Source organism: Carlito syrichta, unplaced genomic scaffold (genome assembly GCF_000164805.1).
Source record: "Carlito syrichta isolate Samal-C Ts95f unplaced genomic scaffold, Tarsius_syrichta-2.0.1 Scaffold307345, whole genome shotgun sequence".
Classification (NCBI taxonomy): Eukaryota; Metazoa; Chordata; class Mammalia; order Primates; family Tarsiidae; genus Carlito; species Carlito syrichta.
Window position 1 is genome coordinate 116,603 of NW_007251441.1, and position 23,833 is coordinate 140,435.

General features: G+C 35.9%; 1 pseudogene; it reads left to right on the forward strand.

Moving 5' to 3' along the window:
* The first annotated feature begins 7,197 nt into the window (after window positions 1–7,197).
* On the forward strand, window positions 7,198–7,757 carry LOC103266837 (annotated as a pseudogene).
* Window positions 7,758–23,833: the final 16,076 nt, after the last annotated feature.

Sequence of the window (23,833 nt, forward strand, 5' to 3'; positions counted from 1 at the left end):
AAATATTTTTTCCCATTCTGTGGGCCATCTCCCTGCTCTCTTGATGGTTTCTTTTGCTTTGCAAAAGTTTTTCAGTTTGATGAGGTCCCATTTTTTAATTTTATCTCTTATGGCATGGGCATTTAGGATTTTGATCAGGAATTGGTTGCCAGTTCCCATTTCCATAAGGGTGTCTCCTGCATTTTCTAAGGTTCTTATAGTTTGAGGTTTTACATTTAGGTCTTTGATCCATTTAGAGTTGATATTTGTGTATGAAGATATTTTTTAAAAATTTTCTGAAGCTTACTGTAGCCTTCTGAGAATTTCCACAGGCCCAGATTTAATATTGGTATAAAATAAACCAAATATAATATTAGAACTCAGAGAAGGAAAAGAGTAACCACAATTTGGATTGAAATGAATGGTAAAACAATACATTTCCAGGAGGAGAAGCGAAGAATTTTAAATGGGATAGGCAGTAAGAGAAAAGAGATAGAATGAGCCTAAGCTACAAAACATACAAGGAGGAGCTGATACCAATCCTATTGAAAATATTCCAGACAATCGAGAAAGATAGAACTCTTCCCAAATCATTTTACGAAGCTAACATCACATTGATACCCAAAGTGGGTAAAGAGCTAACAAAGAAAGAGAAATACAGGCCAATATTCTTGATGAACATAGATGCTAAAATTTTCAACTGGATCGAACAACATATCTCAAAAATCATCCACCATGACCAAGAAAGCTTACTCCCCAGGATGCAGGACTGGTTCAGCATACACAAGACCATAAACATAATTAAATACATCAACAGATGAAAAAAAAGCCACATGATTATATTATTAAATGAGGAAAAATCTTTTGATAAAATCCAGCACTCCTTCTAGATAAAAACCTTCGAACATCTAGGCATAGATGGAACATATCTTAAAATAGTAAGAGCCATCTACGAGAAACCCACAACCAACATATTACTAAACAGACAGAAATTGAAACCATTTCCCCTGAAAACTGGAACAAGACAAGGATCTCCACTCTCACCTCTCCTGTTCAACATAGTACTGGAAGTATTTAACTAGAGCAATCAGACAAGAGAAGGTGATCAGGGGTATCCAAATAGGAAAAGAGGAGGTCAAGTTATTCCTCTTTGCACATGTCATGATTCTAAAACCTTGAAAACCCAAGAGAATCTGTCAAAAATCTTCTTGCACTGATAAAGGACTTTGGCAAAGTCTCAGGGTATAAAATAAATGTGCAAAAGACAGTCCCATTCCTATACACCAACAATAAACAAACAGAAACCCAAATAAAAAGCACAATCCCATTAAAATAGTCACCAAGTAAAGAAGAAGAAAAAAAAAGAAATACCTTGCCATCTTTCTAACCAGAGAAGTGAAAGACCTTTACAACAAAAACGACAAAACATTGCTCAAAGAAATCAAAGATGACACAAACAAATGAAAAAATATTTCATGCTCATGGATTGGAAGAATCAACATTGTTAATATGTTCATCCTACTCAAGGCAATCTATAGATTTAACTCAATACCCATAAACTACCAGTAGCATTCTCAGACCTGGAAATGACAATACAGGAATTTATATGGAAACATAAACGACCACAAATAGCCAAAACAATCCTCAGCCAAAAAAAAAAAAAAAAAAAGTGGGAGACATCACACTCCTAGACTTGCAATAAGCAAAACAGCCTGGTATTGGTACAAGAACTGGCATATAGACCAATGGAACAGGATAGAGATTCTGGAAGCAAAACCTCAATTTCTCAACCAACTTATCTTCAGCAAAGCCTCCACCACTGAGGAGAGGAGAATCTATTCTGTAAATGGTTCTGGAAAAACTGGCTGACCACATGCAGAAGTTTAAAACAAGACTCCTATCCTTATGGAAATTGGAACTGGTAATCAATTCCTGATCAAAACCCCAAACATCATAAGAGATAAGATAGACAAGTGGGACCTCATCAAACTGACAAGTTTCTGTAAAGCAAAAGAAACCATCAAGAGAGCAGGGAGACAACTCACAGAATGGGAAAAATATTTGCCAACTGTATATCTGAGAAAGGCCTTACATGTAGAATCTTCAAGAAACTCAAATGTGCCAAAAAGAAAAAAACAGCCCCATTACAAAGTGGGCAAAAAATATGAATAGACACTTCTCAAAAGAAGACATATGAGCAGGCAACAGATACATGAAAAAACGCTCAACCACACTAATCATCAAATGAATGCAAATTAAAGACACACTGAGATATCACCTAACTCCAGTCAGGATGGCCATTATCAATAACTCAAAAAACAATAGATGCTGGAGAGGATGCAGGGGAAAGGGGAACACTTCTACACTGTTGGTAAGAGTGTAAACTAGTACAACCCCTGTGGAAAACAGTGTGGCGATTCCTAAAAGATCTAAAAATCGACCTTCCATATGACCTTGCAATCCCCCTTCTGGGAATATATACCTGGAGGAACTCAAATCATTCTACAAAAAAGATACCTGCACACTCATGTTTATTGCAGCATTATTCACAATAGCAAAAGCATGAACCCAATCGTGCCGCCCATCAAAAGAGGACTGGATAAAAAACTGTGGTACATATACATGATGGAATATTAGCCATAAAGGACAAAATGATGAACTTTGCAGCAACTTTGATGGACTTAGAGTCTATAATACTGAGTGATCTCACACAGAAACAAAGAACCGAGTACCACATTTTCTCACTCATAAGCAGACTTTGAACAATTATTGTAATACTATAAGAAAGGGATTGGCAGTAATGGGAAGCTGCTGGTGGGGGTTGGAATTGGCAGTAGTGGGAAACTGCCAGGGGAGGAGGGAGACACACCTCCTCAACAAGAGTACCTGCATAATGAACATTTGTATACCTAACTGAATTGTACCCCACATCTTCAAACTTAAAAAATTTTTTAAAAGTAAGAATGAGCCTAAGATTTGTCAGAAAGAATAAGAATGAAAATTCTGTACTCATTGCTTTTCAGACTTTATTCTTTTTTATCTTTTTGAGACATGGTCTTACTCTGTCATCCAGGCTGGAGTGCAGTGGCATGATCAAGGCTCACTGCAGCCTCTACCTCCTGAACTCAAGTGATCCACCCATCTCATTTGAGGGTGGTGCTAAAGACATGTACCACCACACTCAGCTTTTTTTTTTTTTTTTTAGAGAGAAAGTCTCACTATGCCACCCAGACTGGTCTTGAACTCCTGTGCTCAAGCAATTCTCTTTCCTCCAGCTCCCAAAGTGCTGGATTACATATTTGAGTCACTGAACCCTGCCAGATTCTACATTTTTAACAAGCTCCCAGGTAATATCGGTGCTGTGCTTTCATGGTTTACATTTTGAATAACAAGGCTTGAGTATAATTAACTCGGTTACCATAATCACCAAATAACTCACATTTATACTGATGCTTTGTTGTCTAGGATCGGCTCTCACATATTTTCCTTTTTCGATCATTAAATGAATACTCCAGTGGATTTTGTAAAATATCCAGTCTTATCTTTGTTATAGAAACACACTTAAGGAGGCTTTGGGATTTTGCATCACACAACACTCCTATATTTTTAAGAAACGCTCCTTATAACAACTTCTGATGGTAATTCTTTTATACACTTGACTTTCTCAAATTGTACATCACTAGATATGCCAGTGATAAAAATGTTTCATGCTCAAATAAGTTTGAGAATGTTGAGTTAAACACAATTATATAAGTTTCTTTACTATAAGACACTCAGAATATTTAATACAAATATACATTATAAACTTTCAAGAGGGAGATTTGACCACAGGCATGATGTTTTCTTTGTAGTAAACCTATTAATACCTGCAGGACAAGCTTCCTACACTGTTAACAGTGGGGTTTTGACTACTAGTTCTGAGGTCTCATTGTTCTTAACTTCCTAGATACTACTTGGACCAGTGTAATCAGTGACCTATGCTTAAGTGTAAGTCACTACAAAGGGAGTTTTCAAAGTTGGGCAGGGAATCATCAGAAGCAATGATCACCCTTGCACCAGTAGATCAGATGGGGTTGAGCAGAGAATGGCCACTGTAGAAAATGCTAGAAAGAGCATCATACCAAGAAAGTACAAAAGACATGTTACAGAATTAGGATGCTGAAATCATCGTTTCAGATGGCACAACACAGATATAACCTGCAAGGAAATAATAGTGGCAAATAGCACCAGTTTTATGCATACCAAACAAACAGAATGATTCAACATAGGTAAGAGAAGTGCCCAACCCAGGGACTGAAGTTTACACAGAAGTTTTCCAATCCCAACCTGTATTGCCCTGTGATCATTGCCTTTACAAGTAAAGAGAAAGACAAAATACCTCCAGCACAGGACTTGAAAAGTCTGATCTCACTCTTGCCCACTATAATGACTAGGAGAGAAGATTCTAACTATATAAAATATGTGAAACTCAAAGCTACAAAAAGTACTCTTCTGATCTTTCTTTGGACTGGTTACATTAAACTGTCTTACCTATGCCACCCAGACTGGTCTTGAACTCCTGTGCTCAAGCAATTCACTTTCTTCCAGCTCCCAAAGTGCTGGATTACATATTTGAGTCACTGAACCCTGCCATATTTTACATTTCTAACAAGCTCCCAGGTAATACCAGTGCAAATACCGCAGCAAATGGACATAGGGCACTGATAGACCACTTCCTACAATAAACTGAGTAAGCAGATAATGAACTTCTTTCTTTCAGTTTAAAAAAAATGAAAAGATGTTTAACCAAATTGACTATTTTTTTACACATAGATATAATTTTATACTTTCAAACTTTAGGAGCAAATCCTAAATATGCTGTTATGGTTGTTAATGAGTTTCCCTGATATCAAAGTTCCATCTCATAGAAAACTGTATTCGATGGTTCTCAAAATTTCAGTGCATCAAAATCACCTGGAGAGCTTGTTGGGCTCCACCCTGGAGTTTCTGACACAGTAGGACTGGGAGGGGCCCTGAAGATTTGCTTTTCTAGCAAGTTCTCAGGTGATTCTGATGCTGCTGGTCTGGGGGCTACAGTTTGAAAAATATAGCTGGAATGAAAGGAATCTTAGCAATCAGCTGGCCTACATTCTTTACCCTACAGATGAAGAAGCTATGGTGCAGAGAAGAACTTATCATCCCAAGTGAGGCCAGTAACAGTTCCCTTGACCATCCCTACACGACACTCTGTCCTTTTCCACTGTTTCAGTCACACGTCCAGGGTCTCATAGTGTTGTGCAGTTTCTTCATACACTCTCCTCTCCTCTTTCTCACTGGGAAAAATTACTAAAACTTTCATATGGGCAAAAGGAATTAGTAGGGTCCTGTCTATCTATACTTCTAGTGCATTTTTGCCTTTTGCTGTCTTTCAACTATTTTACAATTCTGTAAGTTGTCAAAAACTGATAATAATGCAAGTGATACTTCTCTGAAGAAATGAAAGTCAGTTGGGCCCTGTGAAATACAATTGATTATTAACCAAATATGTATCTGTTTGTAAAGCTATTTCAGTATTATCAATTGCCTTGTATGTTTTTTCTAATTCTCTTTTGAATTTATAATATTTTAAATATTCTCCACAATAAATAATGAATGAAATAAAGTTTTTGACATGTGATCATTTAATATTTTTATGATTTTTGTATCATGATTTTACCTGATTTTTAGGATATTAAATTATCTTTTAATATTCTAAAAGAGAGAATATTTGTTTAAGGGAAGAGTAAGGATCTCCAAAAATTTGCTTATCTATAAAAGCAAGGAGAACAGTGGCAAAAATTGTCAAAATCAACTTTTTCAGAATTGTGGAATTAACAAAAGGACTGCAACATTCCAAGGAGTGTTTAGTCAAGACAAATGTCTGAATTTTGGTAAGAGCAGTGAGCTGCTCCATGGTGTTTTAACTTGACCTACTCCCACCCCTCTCTCCTTAGCTCCATAGTAGAATTGAAAACCAGCAGCCTCACAACCGTACTGCTGTGAAAGTCAGCTAAAAGCCACTGGAGAGTGTAGAATGAATTTAGAACTTCCCAGAAGTCCCATAATTGTTAAGATTTGACCTGTGTGGCAACTCATAGAAAATTTGCACTCTCAGAGCCTATCTTTATTTGATCTAACCAGAATTTGCCATCAGCCATCATCCCTATTCCTATGACATTTATAAAAATCAGTGGCAATTGTTCAACATTGCAGCTGCCTGAGACAATGTTACTGATTAAGGCTAACAGGAGGCTGACCAAAATATAACCACCATGGAGTAAGATGTCCACAAGGGATGTTGAAAAGCAAGCATATATTCCTGGGAAACCAGAATGCTACTCATATGTGCAGGGCTGTGTGCATGCATAGGAAAGACCTGAGGAGATCTTAATTTCTCATCTCTGGCTTACCTTGAGGCTCTACACAAGCAGGAAGAAAGGTTAAGGCAGAGCTATAAACTGCTGATAGGAACATTAACGATACACCCCAACACACACACATATATCCCATCAGCAAAGACTGGGAGATTTACTAGCTCAAAGCATTTAAGGAAATCTCTGTCTAATCATTAGCAGATTACTAGTCTAACCAGGCAGTCACTTCAATGACTGCACGTTAAAAGAAAATACAGACTTCACAGAATTAGTGCAGAAAAGTCACTAAATAAATGAATAAACAAGCAACAACAAAAATAACAGAAAGAAAAAACAGAAACAACAACAAACCTTGGGGAAAGAAAGCATCCAATTACCAGAGTAGGTATAACATATATTTAAAATATCCAGTTTTCAACAACAATAAAAATAAAGACACACAAAGAAATATGTATCCCATGCAAAAGAAAATAAACAGTAAATCCTCCTGAAAATGTTCAGACTTTGAATTTACTAAACAAAGAGTTTAAATCACCTAATAATAAACTGATTAAATCTAAATAATTAAAGAAAAGTATGAAAATAATATCCTATCAACTAGGAAATAGCCATGAAAAGACAAATTTTTTTTTAAAAAAAGAATATTAATTCTGGAGTTGAAAAGTGTAATAACTAAAATTAAGAAGTCACTGGATGGGATTAGCACCAAATTTGAACTGGTAGAAGAAAGAATCAGTGAAATTGAATATAGGCCCATTGAGAGTATTCAGCACCAGAAAGAAATAAAAAATGGTGGAGCAGAGTGGCCAATGGCCTGCACAGCCACATGCCCAAGTTTTATTGTGAATACTGCGATACCTACCTCACCCATGACTCTCTATCTGTGAGAAAGACACACTACAGTGGTAGGAAACACAAAGAGAATGTGAAAGACTATTATCAGAAATGGATGGAATAGCTAGCTTAGAACCTGACTGACAATACGACAGCTGCATTTCAACAAGGAAAGCTACCTTCTACTCCATTCTATGTTCCTCCTCCTACAGGGGATATGATTCCAACTCCCCCTAGTCTTCTGAGTCTACCTTGTGCTGGTATGATGCCAGCACCCCATATGGGGGGCCTTCCCATGATGCCAATGATGGGCCCTCCTCCTCCTGGGTTTATGCCAGTGGGATCTGCTCCTGGAATGAGGTCACCCATGGGAGGCCACATGCCAATGATGCCTGGTCCCCAATGATGAGACCTCCTGCCTGTCCCAGGATGGTGCCCACTCAGCCTGGAATGACTCAACTAGACAGGGGGAAGTCTCTTTTTATCAGTTTCATATACTTGTTCTACTTCACCAGGAGATCATGGTGCTGTGACTTCTGCATGTTCTCTTAATAGCATGTAAGAAAGATTTGCTCTCCCATCCTATCAGAAAATAGTTTTGGAGCAGAAAAGCAGGACACAAAAGTACAGTTTTCATTTTTGCTGTGAAATGTAAAAATAAAATTGTCAACTCTTTCCATTAAAAAAAATTAACAGAGCTTCAAAGACCTGCAAGACTCCATCAAGTGTACCAACATATGCTTAATAGGTATCCAAAAGGAGAGACTGAGTTTAAAAAAGAAAGAACATTTGAGAAAATAATGGCCAAAAGTTTTTCAAATTTTATGAAAGACATGAAAGTACACACAAAAAAAATCTTAGTGAATTCAAGTAGAATAAATTCAAAGAGATCCACAGTCAGATACATTGTAGTCAGACTATCAAATGACAAGGACAAACTGAAGATCTTGAAAGCAGCAACTAATCACATACAAAAGATTTGCGATAAGATTGACAGCTGGCTTCTCATCAGAATCCACTGAAGCCAGAAGAAAGTAGGGATAATGTACACAAAGCACTGAAAGAAAAAACTGTCAACCAAAAATTTTATATCAAGCAAAAGTATCTTTCAAAAATGTAGGAAAACATAACATGCTCCCAGATAAATGGAAACTGAGATAATTCATCACTAGCAGGCCACCTGCCTTATAAGAAATACAAATTACTCTAATTACTGAAACCAGGAACAAGATCAGACATCATTAAGATCCTTAAAGAAAAAAATGTTTATAAGAGAATACAATACACGATTGTGTGCTAACATATTGGATAACCTTGGTGAAATAGTAAAATTCCTAGAGAGACACAAGCTACCAAAACTGACTCAAGAAAAAAAAATTGACTATCCAAATAGACCTATAACAAATAATGAGACTTAATTAGTATTCCAAAATTCCCACAAAAATTTCAGGCTCAAATGGTTTCAGTATTGACTTTTACTGAATATTTTTAAAAAGAATAAAGATCCATCATTCAGATACTTTTCCAAAAAATAGATGATACGGAAATACTTCCCAACTCATTCTGTGAGGCTATATCACCATGAGACCAAAACCAGATACAAATGTCAAAAGAGGTTAAAAACAAGAAACAGACCAATAACCCTTATGGATATAGACACAAAACTCTCCAACAAAAATAGCAAGTTAAATTGAACAACATAAAATGAATTACACGTTGTGACTAAGTTGGATTATCCTATAAATGCAAGGTCAGTTCACCATTAAAGGAAAGACCTATCTACATAATATACCATATTAGTAGAATAAAAACCTACATTATCACCTCAATAGACTTTTTTTAAGAAGTATTTGACAAAATCCAACACTCTTTCATGACAACCACGCATACGCAACAAACTTGGCATAGAAGGGAATTTCCTCAATCAAATAAAGGCCATCTATGAAAAACTCACAGCTAACATTATACTTAATGGTAAAAGATTGGCTACGTTCTGTCAAATTCTGGAATGAGTGAAAGATGTCTACTTTCACCACTTCTTTCAACATTGCCTTGAAGGTTCTAGCCAAAACAAGTAGGCAAACAGAAATAAATAAAAGGCACAAACACATAATACCATCAGTAAAGATTAGGAGACACTATTCCAGGCATTTAAGGAAATCTCTAGCTAACCATTAGCTGACTGACTACTAATCTAACCAAGAAGATATTTCTTCATTAGCCGCACATTAAAAAAACAAAAAATAGAGTCTTTATGGATTCCAAAGGAAGAAGTAAAATTATCTCTATTTGCAGATGATATAATCTTATACATAAAAATCTGAAGGAAAATTTACCAAAAACAATGAGACTCTAATAAACAAGATTTGTAAGGCTGCAGAATACAAGATTGATACAGAAAAATGAATTTTATTTCTATACAATAAACAATCTGAAAATGCAATCAAGAAAACAATTCCATGTAAGAGAATGAAAAATGCTTAAGAATAAATTTTTTTAAGTAAAAGACTTATGCACTGAAAATTTAGAAAACATCATGTAAAGTTTACAAGAGTTAAGTAAATGGAAAGACATTCATGTCCATGAATCAGAAGACTTACTCTTGTTAAGATGGCAGTATTCCACAAATTCATCTACATATTCAACTCAATCCTTTTTAAAGTCTCAGCTGCATTTTTGGCAGAAATTGACAAGCTGATACTAAAATTTATATGGGAATGCACAGAAGCCAAAATAACCAAAACAATCTTTAAAAAGAGGAGCAAAGTTGCAGGACTTAGACTTCCCAATTTCAAAACTTATTACAAAACTTCAGTGATTAAGACAATGTGATAGAGCATAAGAATAGACATATAGGTCAACAGAACAGAATTGAGTTCAGAAATAAATTCTTACATTTATAGATCAATTGATTTTCAGAAAGGATGCCAAGACAATTTAATGGCAAACAATAGCTTTCAATAATTGGTGCTAGGACAACTGAATATCTATATGCAAAAAAATACTGAACTCCTCCCCACAGCATATACAAAAACTAACTCAAAATTGATCATAGACCTAGATATAAGAGATAAAACTTTAAAAGTCTTAGAAGCAAACATAAGAGTGAATTTTTATGACATTGGGTTAAGCAATGGTTTCTTAGATATAACACTAAAAGAACAAGCAACAAAAAAAAAGTAGATAAATTGAATTTCATAGAAATTAAAAACCATGTTTCTATAGAAACAATGAAGAAAAAGATAACCCACAGAATGGGAAAAAATATTTGCAAATCATATATCTTATAAGATATTTGAATGCAGACTATATAAAGAACTCTTACAACTCAACAATAAAAGGATATCCCATTTAAAAAGGAGCAGGCTGCAAGTGGTGGCTCATGCTTTGTAATCCCAGTGTTTTGGAAGGCTGAGGCAGGAAGATCACTTGAGGCCAGGAACTTGTGACCAGTCTGGACAACAAAGTAGGACCCTCTACAAAAGTAAAATAAATAAATGGACAAAGAATTTGACAGACATTTCTTCATATTTATGCAATTGACCAATGAACACACTATAAATGCTCATCATTAGTCATTAGGGAAATGCAAAAAAAAAAAATCACAATGTGAAGGTATGATTTTTAGTATACCTTTCATTTTGTTCCTCACCAAGACAGTTGCTTCCCACTGACCTGCATGTTTCCCTACCCTTCAATTTCCCATCCCTGGCAACAGAGATGACCCAGGCAGATGCCTCAAATCATCCTTTCTCCTCCACAAGAGGAATCAGGGTTTTCCCCTCCCCCTTTTCAGGCCTATCTCTGTGACAAGTATTTTCATCTCCAGGAGAATTTCTATCCCATTGCCTAACCAGTTGGCTAGAGGGACACCTCCCACCAGCTATTAGAAATGCAATGAAGGGTGGGAAAGCACAGCCGTGGTAACCAAACTGGAAAGCTAAATGAATCTTTCTGACAGAACAATACTACCCATACTTCAACCACTTGGGTGTGGGATATGCTTACATAGACTAGTCTAGGCATCCTCCTAGCAACCATTAAGTATATATATATGTAAAAAATGGAAGCAACATTTTAACTTTTAAACAACCAGCTTATAAATGAAAATTGGAATCTGTTCTTCAGTCAAAGATTTTTTTTTTTTTTTTGGCATCTGACCTTATTTCTATTCTTCTTGTTGTCAATCAAATCAACACTGCAGTCCTTCAGAAAAACCCTGAGTATGTTCTGAAAACTTCTCTCCTGTGACCCAGGACCGTGGCTAGAAAGAGTCATCACAGCACAAGAGGAAGATGGAGCAGGGGTTTTCCTGAGGGTGTGGCAATAGCAATGACTCACACTACTTCCTTATTCTAACCCTTTCCATTAGTGGGGTGGAGAAAGCTCACCATCAGGCCTGGGGGAAACCATCTTTATTTAGTGGATGCCCTTGGTATAGTGATTGTTTTTGTTTTCTTTTTGCCACAATGCAAAGCAGAGAAATAAAAATGCGAGCAAGGTAGTGAAAGTTTAGAACTCTAGCTATAAGATAACAACAAAAATGAGTCACCTATAAGATAATGCAGAATACACTAAAATTAGTTCCCTAGTGTGTGCAAAAATGAAAGTCAAACTCAGCACATTTCCTTTTGTGTCGGCCGATCCTAAATGACTCCTAAAGCACACAGAGCAGATTAAAAAAAAACAGAAACACAGAAGAAGAAAGGAGAGAAAGGAGTGCAAAGAAGAAAATAAATGCAAACATAAATTAGCTTTCCAGTGTGGGGAGTCTAGATACTATCTTAGCTCCCCAAATGATGTTTGTTTTGTAATTCATTGCATGACTCTTTTGGATGTGTTCTCTCTGAATGGCTAGAAGTCAACAATTTCAGACTCTAAATCTGTCTGTTAAAGCAAAGCATTCTCCACTTATAAAAAAAGTAATAACTGAGAGTGTTATACCTTATGGGATTTTCAAAGCACTGCACGGAAATGAAACATCAGCAGTTATACAAAGCTATCCCATGATTTAGAACCTAGGGGAAAGAAGCCAAATTGCTGAGAAAACTGAAGCCAAAGAAGGATTGCTGTCTAGTTCACTGAACCATTCTGCTTTTGAAATACTATAAATTAGATCATTCAATGAAACTTGCTTGCTTAAAATTTCGTTTTTTATTTAAAAGAAGGGGCCGGGCTTGGTGTCTCAGCCTGTAATCCCGCGCCTTGGGAGTCCGAGGTGAGTGAATTGCCTGAGCCTGCGGGTTCGAGACCTAGTTGGACAACTTGGCAAGACCTCATCTCTACAATAAATCAAAAAAAAAAAATTAACCGGGTGTAGTAGTGCGCACCTATAGTTCTGGCTACTCGGAAGGCTGAGGTGGAAGGATTGCCGGAGCCCAGCAGGTCGAGGCTGCGGTGGCTGGGAGCGTGCTACTGCACTCCAGTCTGGGCAACAGAGTGAGACTCCAACTCAAAAAAAAAAGAGGGGCTGAGAATAAGGAAGGCGTGAAGTGCTATTTCATAAATTAGGAAAAATTACACCTACTGTATGTGGTGCTGTGAAAATTAATTTTTAGAAATTATAGAACACATAGCATAATGTCTGGCACAAGTTAAGTGATCAATAAGATTTAGCTGTCATAGTTTTTATTATTATTGTTGTTATCATAAAGGGGACCAGTGAATTATAGGGAGATTGCTTGTAGTTGGATAACTAACCCAAATCATTCAGAATGCTTATAATATATTTCATGGACCATATGCAAAAAATAGAAGGACATTTCAGTTTTTGTGCCAAATTATAATTAGTTAATGCCATATCCTCAAAGACATCTTGATTTTTATGTTATTATCTAAAATAAATTTCAATCTCAAATTTCTGAATGTGAATATTTGAGACCTGTAGGAGAACAGACTATGCCAACCCAAAATATACCTCTTTGACATAAGAATTGTTTGGGGTTTTACAACTCATCTTTGACAAAGTCTCAATCATCACCCACTGGGGAGAGGAGAACCTATTCAGAAAATGGTTCTGGGAAAACAGGGTGACCACATGCAGAAGATTAAAACAAGACCCCTACCTATCACCATATACAAAAATTAATTCTAAATGGATCAAAGACCTAAACATAAAACCTTAAACTATAAGAACCTTAGAAAATGCAGGAGACAACCTTATGAACCTTGGAACTGGCAACCAATTCCTGATCAAAATTCCCCAAGTGATCATGCCATAAAAGATAAGACAGACGAGTGGGACCTCATCAAGCTGACAGGTTTTTGCAAAGCCAAAGAAACCATTGAGAGAGCAGGGAGACAGCCCACAGACTGGGAAAAAATATTAGCCAACTATATATTTGACAAAGGCCTAACATCTAGAATCTACTAGGAACTCAAAGGTGCCGAAAATAAAAAAACAAACAGCCCAATTACAAAGTGAGCAAAAGATATGAATAGACATTTCTCAAAAGAAGACATATGAGCAGCCAACAGATAATGATAAAATGCTCAGTCTTATTAGTCATTAAAGAAATGCAAATTAAAATTACAGTGAGATACCACCACCCCAGTCAGGATGGCCATCATCAATAACTCAAAAAACAACAGATGCTGGAGAGGATGCAGGGGAGAAGGGAACACTTCTACACTGTTGGTGGGAGTGTAAACTAGTACAGCCTCTGTGAAAACAGTGTGGTGATTCCTAAAAGATCTAAAAATTGACCTTCCATACGACCGTGCAATCCCTACTGGGAATATACCCAGAGGAACTCAAATCACTCTATGAAAAATATACCTGCACATGCATGTTTATTGCAGCATTATTCACAATAGCAAAAACATGGAATCAACCGTGCTGCCCATTGAAAGAGTACTGGATAAAAACCTGTGGTACATATACCTGATGGAATATCACGCAGTCATGAAGAAGGACAAAATTATGAGCTTCACAGCAACTTGGATGGACTTAAAGCTATGATACTGAGTGATCTATCATGGAAACAAAGAACCGAATATCACATTTTCTCACTGATAAGTGGAACTTGAACAACTATCATAATAATATAAGAAAGAAATTGGCAGTAGTGGGAAACTTCCAGGGTCACACCTCATCAACAAGGGTACCTGCATAGTGAACATTTGTATACCTAATCCTGAATTGTACCCCACATATTTAAAATTAAAAATTAAAAAAAAAGAATTATTTGAGGTTTTTATTTGTGCGGTTTTGTTTTGGTTTTGAGTTGGGTTCTCACTCTGTTGCCCAGGCTGGCACACAGTGTCATGATCATGGCTCATCACAGCCTTGATTTCTGGGCTCGGTTGACGCTTCCACCTTAGCCTCTTGAGTAACTGGGACTATAAGTGCTCTCTACCACACCAGGCTAATTTTTAAAAAATTTTTTGTGAAGACAAGGTTCTCACTATGTTGCCCAGGCTAGTGTCAAACTCCTGGGCTTAAGCAATTCTCCTGCCTCAGCCACCCAAAGAGTTAGGATTACAGGCATGAGCCACCATGTCCAGCCAGCATAAGAATTATTTTCAGCTGATTGTTTTGAGAAACTGCAGACACAGAAGAAGTTCTGAAAACAGTAAGAGTTACTCTTTTGTAAGGAAAATTTATATTTGTAAAGGTATCTTCCTCTCTGTGCAAGGAAGGGAAGGATGACTAAATCACCAGACACTCAATGGAGAAGGCACCAATTTAAATCTGTATAACAAACCTTACCTTCATTTACTGTGATTTCCTGGTCATCTCAGCATAACCCACTTCCTTCTCACCCTTTTTTTCTTTTTTTTAGTGGAAGATGGTAATTAAGCCTGAATTCAAAGCTACCACTTTAAGATTTTCTCATTTCTCTGAGAATCTCCCAGGTACACAGAAAGTATACATGTAATTATACTTTTAATGTTTTTCTCTTGTGAATCTGTCTTTTGTTATAGAGGTCTGTTCTAGCTAAGAACTATGAAAGGTAGAGAAAAAATTATTTATTTCCCCTACAGACCCCAACAACTAATTTTATTCACTAGCTAATTTCTGAATCTTAATTTATTTATCATTAAGGAGATGCCAGATGCACCAAAACCGTCCTATAAAGAAAGAATACATGGGGGGAAAAAAATGAGAGATTGAAATTTACTAAGTGTCCTGTCTAGCTTAGCCATCTTTGTTACCTGTGCCTTTGTCTGTTTTGGGTTAGGCTATTTCACGCCTCTTTAAACATAGAGTTAACTTGGAGAAAATTGGTTGAAATCCAAATAATTTCTGTCTATAGAATTTACTTGGTAAATTGGGTTTGTGAGGACAGTGATTAGTTTTTGCCAGTTTTGCATTTATTTGGAAATTCATATGACATTCCCTATCTGACTGTAAATGTATAGTTCTCTTTCAAACAGGTTGCAACATCTGTTGTCCCCTCATTAATTCCTGAGTTAAATAAAATCTTCAATATATATTCATTGTATGTTATATGAAGATTCCAATACAATCATCATTTAAAATCTATCCTTTAATGACTATAAACATCAAATTTACATGACTCCCTGGGGAACACGTCTGAAAAGACTTTGTTTTTATCTCTTATCATTATAATTGTAGTCTAAAAATTATAGAAAAAAATGGTTCAGTATTTTTTTAGGGAATGTATCACTAAAATTTTAGGACTTCCTTTTTTTCTAACTTTAATCTTATGTAATTATAGAATTGAATATTTTATAGCTATAATACCATTCCAGCTATGTAACATTTTATGTAATTGTAATAATTATGAAGGAGGAGTTAAGTCAACCCAACTACATAACCACTCATGTAGGCTATAGAATTATAAAGATGTTTAAAGCATGTGAATGTGTAGTGTTTCTGCAAAAATGGCACAAAGTATAATCATATAAGTAGCCGAAGATTTTAATGATTTAATTAACTTAATTTAACTTAATTTAATAAATAATGGACATTCTATGAATATTACTAATGATGGTGGTAATAGCAAGTATAAGAATTTGTGTGTGTCACCAATGTGTAACAATTAACAACCTATTAGAGAAACCTAATGGGAGTTTTTAAAGATGAAATACAATATTTGTTTTTGAAACTATTACTATTTATTTTACTTGTGAATACTTTTCATACATTGCCTGTTGTTAACTTGATTAGATGGTGAGATCATTTTGTCAATCACTATGCAGGCGTCACTTCCCTGCAAAGCCATCCTTGATGTCCACAAGACAAAATTAGATGTTCCCTTTTGTCTGCTTCAACAGTGTATCTGCCATAAGTATACTATAACTGTTATTTATCTGTGAGTACCTATCTATAGGTGTGGTAAATGGAAACAATATACATGTTGGAATCAAACCAAATTTGAATTTCAAAATAACCAACTGCTAGTAGAGTGATCATAGATGAGCAAATAAACATTGAGGGATTCAGAAAGATGCACATTAAAATTGTTATAGTATTATTGTATAGATGTATACACATAGGATTATAGTTTTTCGTTATGAAGCTTAAGAGAAATAACATATTTTGCCACTGGAATCTGTGTGCTCAATAAAAGTTTTACGTATGTATTTTCACCTCTTTCTTAGATCATAAATAACTCATTTGTTTCTATTTTATTATCTATTTACTCTATAATGCTAAATATATGTTGTAACAGAAAATAAAGACTAAAATTACACATGCCACAGAAATTAACAATATTTCCCACACTATTGCATCTTGTTTTGGTAAGTCATCATGATTAGTCACTTCTTCAACTTTGCTACACGTGCTGTTTTGACACCAGTGTTTGAAAAAATGCAGTCGTTGAGCAATTTATGACCCTTGCAAAATGCTCCTGATGTTTCTTCTTTACTATTTCCAGAGAGAAACTAATGTTCAAGCCTAACTGACTAGGTAAGGATCTAGTTCTACCTGTTCACACAGTATGGCCAAGGGGAAAGGGGTGGGGTTACCTGGAAGACTGAGGCTTTGGTACCTGTGACGTTACTAGGCCCTGCCCAACCATCTCACTAGGTTTCTCACCACTCTTTTACACACTGACCAAACCAGATTTCAGCTAGTCTTTGTTCCTGCCATCATCTTGCCTCTTCATTTGAGTTATCTTCTACCAGAATTGCATTCCCTCCCTTTTTGCCTTGATGCAACTCAGCTCAGTTCCTATCTTTTCCAAAAAATATTTACCAAATCATCTACCTTTCTCCAATACCCCCATCCCATCCTTGAAAAAAAAAAGTTAGAAGCAATCTCTTTATAGCCCCTCTTTCTCTCATTTAGGTTTAATAAAATATAGGCAGTTCAATCAAATTTGTCCCATGTTGTTTATTGTCATGAATCTGTATGATTCTGGCAGACTTTATGATTTTTGTAAGGATAATATGCATTCATTCATTCATTCATTCCTTTTCTGGCCCACTTATTCCAATTCAGGGCCATAGGTATCTGTAGCGTATCCTGGCAACTTAGGGTGTAAGGTGGGAATTGACCCTGGACAGGACACCGTCCCATTGCTGGGCACACTTATACAACCACAGTCATTTACTCTGATACCATTTAGACATGCCAGTTCACTTAATGGGCACATCTTTTGGATGTGGGGAAGCCCGAGTACCCAGAGAAAACTCCCACACATGTGCAGAGAACACACAAACTCCACACAGACAGCTGCCGGCAGGAACCGGCTTTTATTCTCATCAACACTGTAACAAAATGATATTGAACAAATGATGTTATTCCAGGATCTGCTGAACAGCAGAATGCATGTTCTTTTTAAGTGCACACAAGTACCACCAAGAAAGATCTTATTTGGAGACAAAAAAAAAAAATGTAGTAAGGATTCAAATCATACAAGGTATGTTTTTTGCATACAATGAAATTAAATTAGTAATCAATACCTGGAGAATATCTATTTGGAAATGAAATAATATTCTTCTAAATAACTTGTGGGTCAAAGAATGAATTACAAGGAACATTAGAATGTGTTCTGAAATGAATGAAAATGAAAACACGACATCAAAATGTGAAAGATGCAGCTAAAACAGAGCTCAGAGTGAAATTTATAGCACTGATTACCTAGTTAGAAAATAAGAAAATTTTCAAGTCAATGACCCACCTTAAATGAAGAAACATTCCAAATGAAGCAAAAGACAAAAAATAATAATGATAAGATTAATCAGTGAAATAGGAAAATAGGACAACCTCTTTGGGTTCCCTCCCACTGTGGGAGCTTTTCTGTTCTCTCAATAAATCCTTCTTTCTAAAAAAAAAAAAAAGAAGAAGAAGAAGAAATAGGAAAAGAAAAATGGTTGAGATCAATGAACCAAAAGCTAGGTGATTGAAAGTATGAATCATATTGGTAAACCACCAGTCAGACAGAACTGGGAAAGGAGAAAGAACAAACAAGTTAGCAATATCAGAAACAAGAGAGAGAAAGGGTATCACAGCAAATACTATTGGCAATAAAAGAACAATTAAAGACTGTTGTGGACAACTTTGTAGACAGAAGTTCAATAATTTTGATGAAATGGTAACATTCCTTGAAAGACACAAAGTGCCAGATCTCATTCAATAATAAATAGATAATCTGAAGAGCCCAACCTCATATCTACTTTACAAACATTACAAACTTTAATTTCAGTTCAAAATCTTCTCACAGAGGAAGTCCCAGACCCAGACAGTTTACCTGGAGAATTGCACCAAGCATTTTAGAAAGAAACAAAATCTATTTTACATAAATTATTCCAAAAACCCGAATAGGAGGGAACATTGTTCTATACCAAAGAACATTCATTCTATACCAAAGCCAGAAAATAGTATTATAAGAAAACTGCAGAACCGTATCCCTCATGAACACAGATGCAAATATTCTTCAAAACTGAGCATGTCGAATCCAACAATATGCAAGAAGAATACATCGTGACAAATGGAGTTTATAAAGAAAAGCAGTATTGACTTAACATTTGAAAATCAAATAGTGCAGTTCATCGTATTGGCAGAATAAAGGTGAAAACCATCTATGATCATCTCAACAAAGTCAGGACACTCACCTGACAAAATCTAACATCTCATTCCTTATAACCACTCTCAGCAAATGAAATTTAAAGGAAATTTCATAAACCTGATAAAGAAAATCTACAAAAACATCTACAACTAACATCGCATCTAATAGCGAATGACTAAATGTTTTTCCCCTAAGTCAAAGTACAAGGGAAGAACGTCTTTCCCACTGGTACTCAACATTGTATTGGAGGTTCCAGTGAATGTCATATGGCAAAGAGAAGAAATAAAAGACTTTGTCAAAGATGAGTTGGTTGAGCTCGAATTATTCTACAAAAAGGATACCTGCACACGTATGTCTGTTGCAGCTCTATTCACAATAGCAAAAACATGAAACCAACCATGTTGCCCATCGAAGCTGGACTGGATAAAGAAAATGTGGTACGTATACACAATGGAATAATATGCAGCCATAAAGAAGGACAAACATATGGACTTCGCAGCAACTTGAACGGATTTGCAGTTGATCATACTCAGTGATTTATCACAGAAACAAAGAACTGAGTTCCATATGTTCTCACTCATAAGCTGACCTTGAACAATTATAATGCTATAAGAAAGGGATTGGCAGTAGTGGAAAACTGTCAGGGGAGGTGGGGTAGGACTGGCAGTTGAGGGAGACTGCTAGGGGAGGGAGGGGCATACCTCATCAACAAGGGTACCTGCATGATCAATGTTTATATGCCTAATCCTGAATTGTACCCCACATCTTTATAATGAAAATAAATAAAAGGCACAGAGATTTGACAAGTAAAAAAAGAAAGAAAGAAAAAGAAATGAATCATTTTTAGTATTAGTATTCCCAAATATTCTATGAGATATATATGTACTACTCAAAAATTTCAGATAACTTTCAAATATAACTGGGTACACTGTATTTTTATTTGCTATATATGGCAATCTGGCCAGGCAAGGTGGCTCATGTCTCTAATCCCAGCACTTTGAGAGGTTGAGGTGGGAGGATCACATAAGCCCAGGAGTTTGAGGCCAGCCTGGACAATATAGCAAGACCTTGTCTCTATTTTTAAATTTTTTTTAAATTGAAAAAATAAAATTTGACCATCTTACTCTCTTGTATTACAATATTGTGTTATGTCACTTGTCTTATATTACACCACTATTCACAAGTGTCACTAGACTACAGGCTCTCTGATATCAAGAACAGAGTTCAATTCCTTGATTTCACCACCAATTCTACCTCGTTCTTCCTGATGTACCCATTTCCCACCCCCTAAACACCCAGGACAGTGTCTTAAGTGTTGCTGAGAGAGCAGGAATAAGTCCTCTTTCATTCTTTCATTCCTTCTTTTAGTTAGCAAATATCTACTAAATGTGTAGGTTCTGGAGATATAACAAGACAAGACACAGCTGTTGTCATCAAGGGGCTTCCAGCTCATTCAGGCCAACAGACACATCAGAAAGCAATTTCAATCAGCGTGCTAAGTTCTAAGATAGGGTACGATGAGAATACACGAGGAGAAAGGCACCAAACCCAGGCTTCAGGGATCAAGAGTCTTCTGGGGGGAAGTAACAGTGAGACTGAGAACTAATAATTAATAGGAGCTAACCAGGAGATGGCAGAGAAAGAAGACATTCCACACAGAGAGAACAGCAGGAATAAAAACTTAAAGTCAGAGAGAACCTGCCATTGATGTTTAAATAATGAATCAATCTTCCTTTTAGTTCAAACTTGTTCCGACCCATGGATTCCACTGCCTTTGAGAACTCAAGCCTCTTCTTCCTCCTTGCCCCAAGAAATTCAGTGATGGCAGTTTTTTCTCTTCTCATCATAACTGCATTCTCTTAGCTCCAGGATGTGCTTTTCCCTCCTTTGGTATGTATGCCTAAGCATCTTCTGTAAGTATATGGAGCCGAATATGACTAGCTAGCTTCACTTACCTCACCCATTTCCCATTCAGTCTCATTATCTCTGCTCTATTCAAATTTCTTTCTCATTTTTTTCCCTCTGTTTACTCCATCCAACTCCTGTTGCCTCACTGAGGCTGATACCTATGACCAGGGCTACTTTCTGATCCACTTTTGACCCACTCCTTACTCTGCGTTTTCTAAATAACCAAACCATATTCCATAGAGTGGTGATGATGACATTTGCAGGGTTCCAACTATAAAAGTGTAGTCACATGGGAAATTAAATCACACCTCTGGTGAGAGGGGTAAACAGTAAAGTAAGATGTTCTAGGGTAAACCTCATTTAATAAAGCTTCTTTTAAACCAAGGTCTTGGTACTAATCAGCTGCTCTTAATCATCTTTGTAGCCTTAACTTGTGCCTAGCACAAAACCAGCACCCAGTAAACTGTTGATATAAGAATTCACATCTAATTAAATCTTTAGTTCTAATTAAGTTATTTTTAATTAATCTTCAGTTATGGCCAGGTGGTAGAAAAAAAGCAAATAATGAACAGTAGCTAGCTTTCTGTACCAAGTGTGAAATCAGGAATTTTAATTGCTATACAGAGTTTGTGACAACAGGGTATCCATGATCTTTAATTTTATGTGCCAACTTGACTGGGTCACAGGGTGCCCAGGTAGTTGGTCAAACATTACTCTGGGAGTTTCTTGGGAGGTGTTTTTGGATGAAATTGACCCTTAAATAGGTTGTCTGAATAAAGCTAATTACAATCCCTAGCGTGGGTGGGCCTTGTCCAATTATTTGAAGACCTGAATGAAACAAAAATGCTGTTTGCTCCCAAAGTAAGAGAGAATTCTTGCTACCTGGCTGCCTTCAACCTGGAATATCATCTCAACCTTTGGATGGGAACCACACCAACAGCTCTCCTGGGTCTCTAGTTTGCTGAAGCACCCACAGATCTTTTAACATACCTACTTTCATAATCATTAAGTTCCTTATAATAAATTTATATATGTGTATATATAACTCTATAATGTATATATACTAAATATACTACATATAAAAATATATATGTATACTACATTATAAATATAATATAGTATATATATACATGTATTATACAATATATTATATTGTGTATATATACATATATAACAATATTTATATGTATATATAATGTAGTATATCTACATATATAAATTCATTATAACAAATTTAATGATTATATATAATTTATATATTATATATATATATATATATATCTCCTATTGGTTCTGTTTCTTTGGAGAACCATGACAGATAGTGATAATACATGGCACAGGAAATAAGAATGAACTTTGATTAGAATACATGCCTTTAATTTGCCTTATAAATCTTTCATGATTCAGATATATCCCATCTCCCCTGGTAATTAGTTCACCTACACTACATGTGAATAATTTAATTCTTACAGGTCATTTTTCCATATTCAATGTCAAGGACCTTTGAAGAATATTTTAAATTTATTTGATAGCAATTAATCCCCTACAAATAGACACACAAATGTTCACCACATGTATTAATAGATACAGTACTATGAAGCTGCCTAAGATACTGAATTGATAGGGTAAGGGATGTGAACTCTGATACTCAGAAATAAAAAAGAAAAAAAATCTAGGTTAAAGCTAATTAATGCTTTCTTATAAGACCCTCTCATGTTTCATAGTGTTGTAAACAAATAAGAATTTTGGAAAAACAGAAGAGTTGGGGACTTAGGTGGAGAGACAATGAGGTAAGATTTTGTAAGGATTTCAAGGACATCAAAACACTAAATGTATAATGCTAAGCAGGATCCATTTTCTAGGTATGCTTCCTATCAGTTGCACAAGGTCCTGGGCTCAAAAGAACCCTGAACTGGGCTTAATTCTCTGCCACTATCTTTAGATTCTTTATAATTTTTGAAACAGGGACCCAAAATCATGTTCTTTGGGGCACTGCAAATTAAATAGTTGGTCCTGATGCTAAGTAAAACTTTCTTAAGTTTAGTAACCAATTAAAAGTTAAAAGTAGATGTTTATAAGCTTTCCTTCTAATGATTAGTTTGATGTCCTAATAATAGCAAACTAAGCCGAGGTTTCATACTCCAATCCTCTCCCTATGGATGAAAAGAGAAGCAGGTAAGAAACGACTGAGCTGTAACCATCAGGAGGTATGTACAGCTGGTCCTTGTGTAGAGCTTGAGATATGACTCGAGTTCCTATTGGCAATCTTTTCAAGAGCTTGGATAGCTGCTTTTAAAATCAAGGTTATAATGTGGTGACATCTGCTATTTGCCAGTGAAATGGCTTCAAAATTCCCAGTGTAGGAACTGAGTAAGGTAATATGGCAATATTATCAAAACTTTTTTTTCCTTTTTTGATCAATCTTCCTCCTTCACCTATTGTAAGAAAAAGGAAATGTCAACAATTTGGGAAGTTTACTACTTACTGTACAGAAGTAATCACCTTTACTTCCATTTTAGGCATTAAAGCAAACCAAATTTCTTATTTCTATGTTTTTACATATACAAGTATATAAATACAAATATATATCAATAGGCAAAGTGATGCTTCATATTAATAGACATATTTTATTTAAAATACTCTGTGTAGATATTAAAAATGAAGAGAATTTGGATATGATTAATATCGTTCATGAATTTTCATCTGGTATCACAGAAAGACTGCTACCCAATTTGA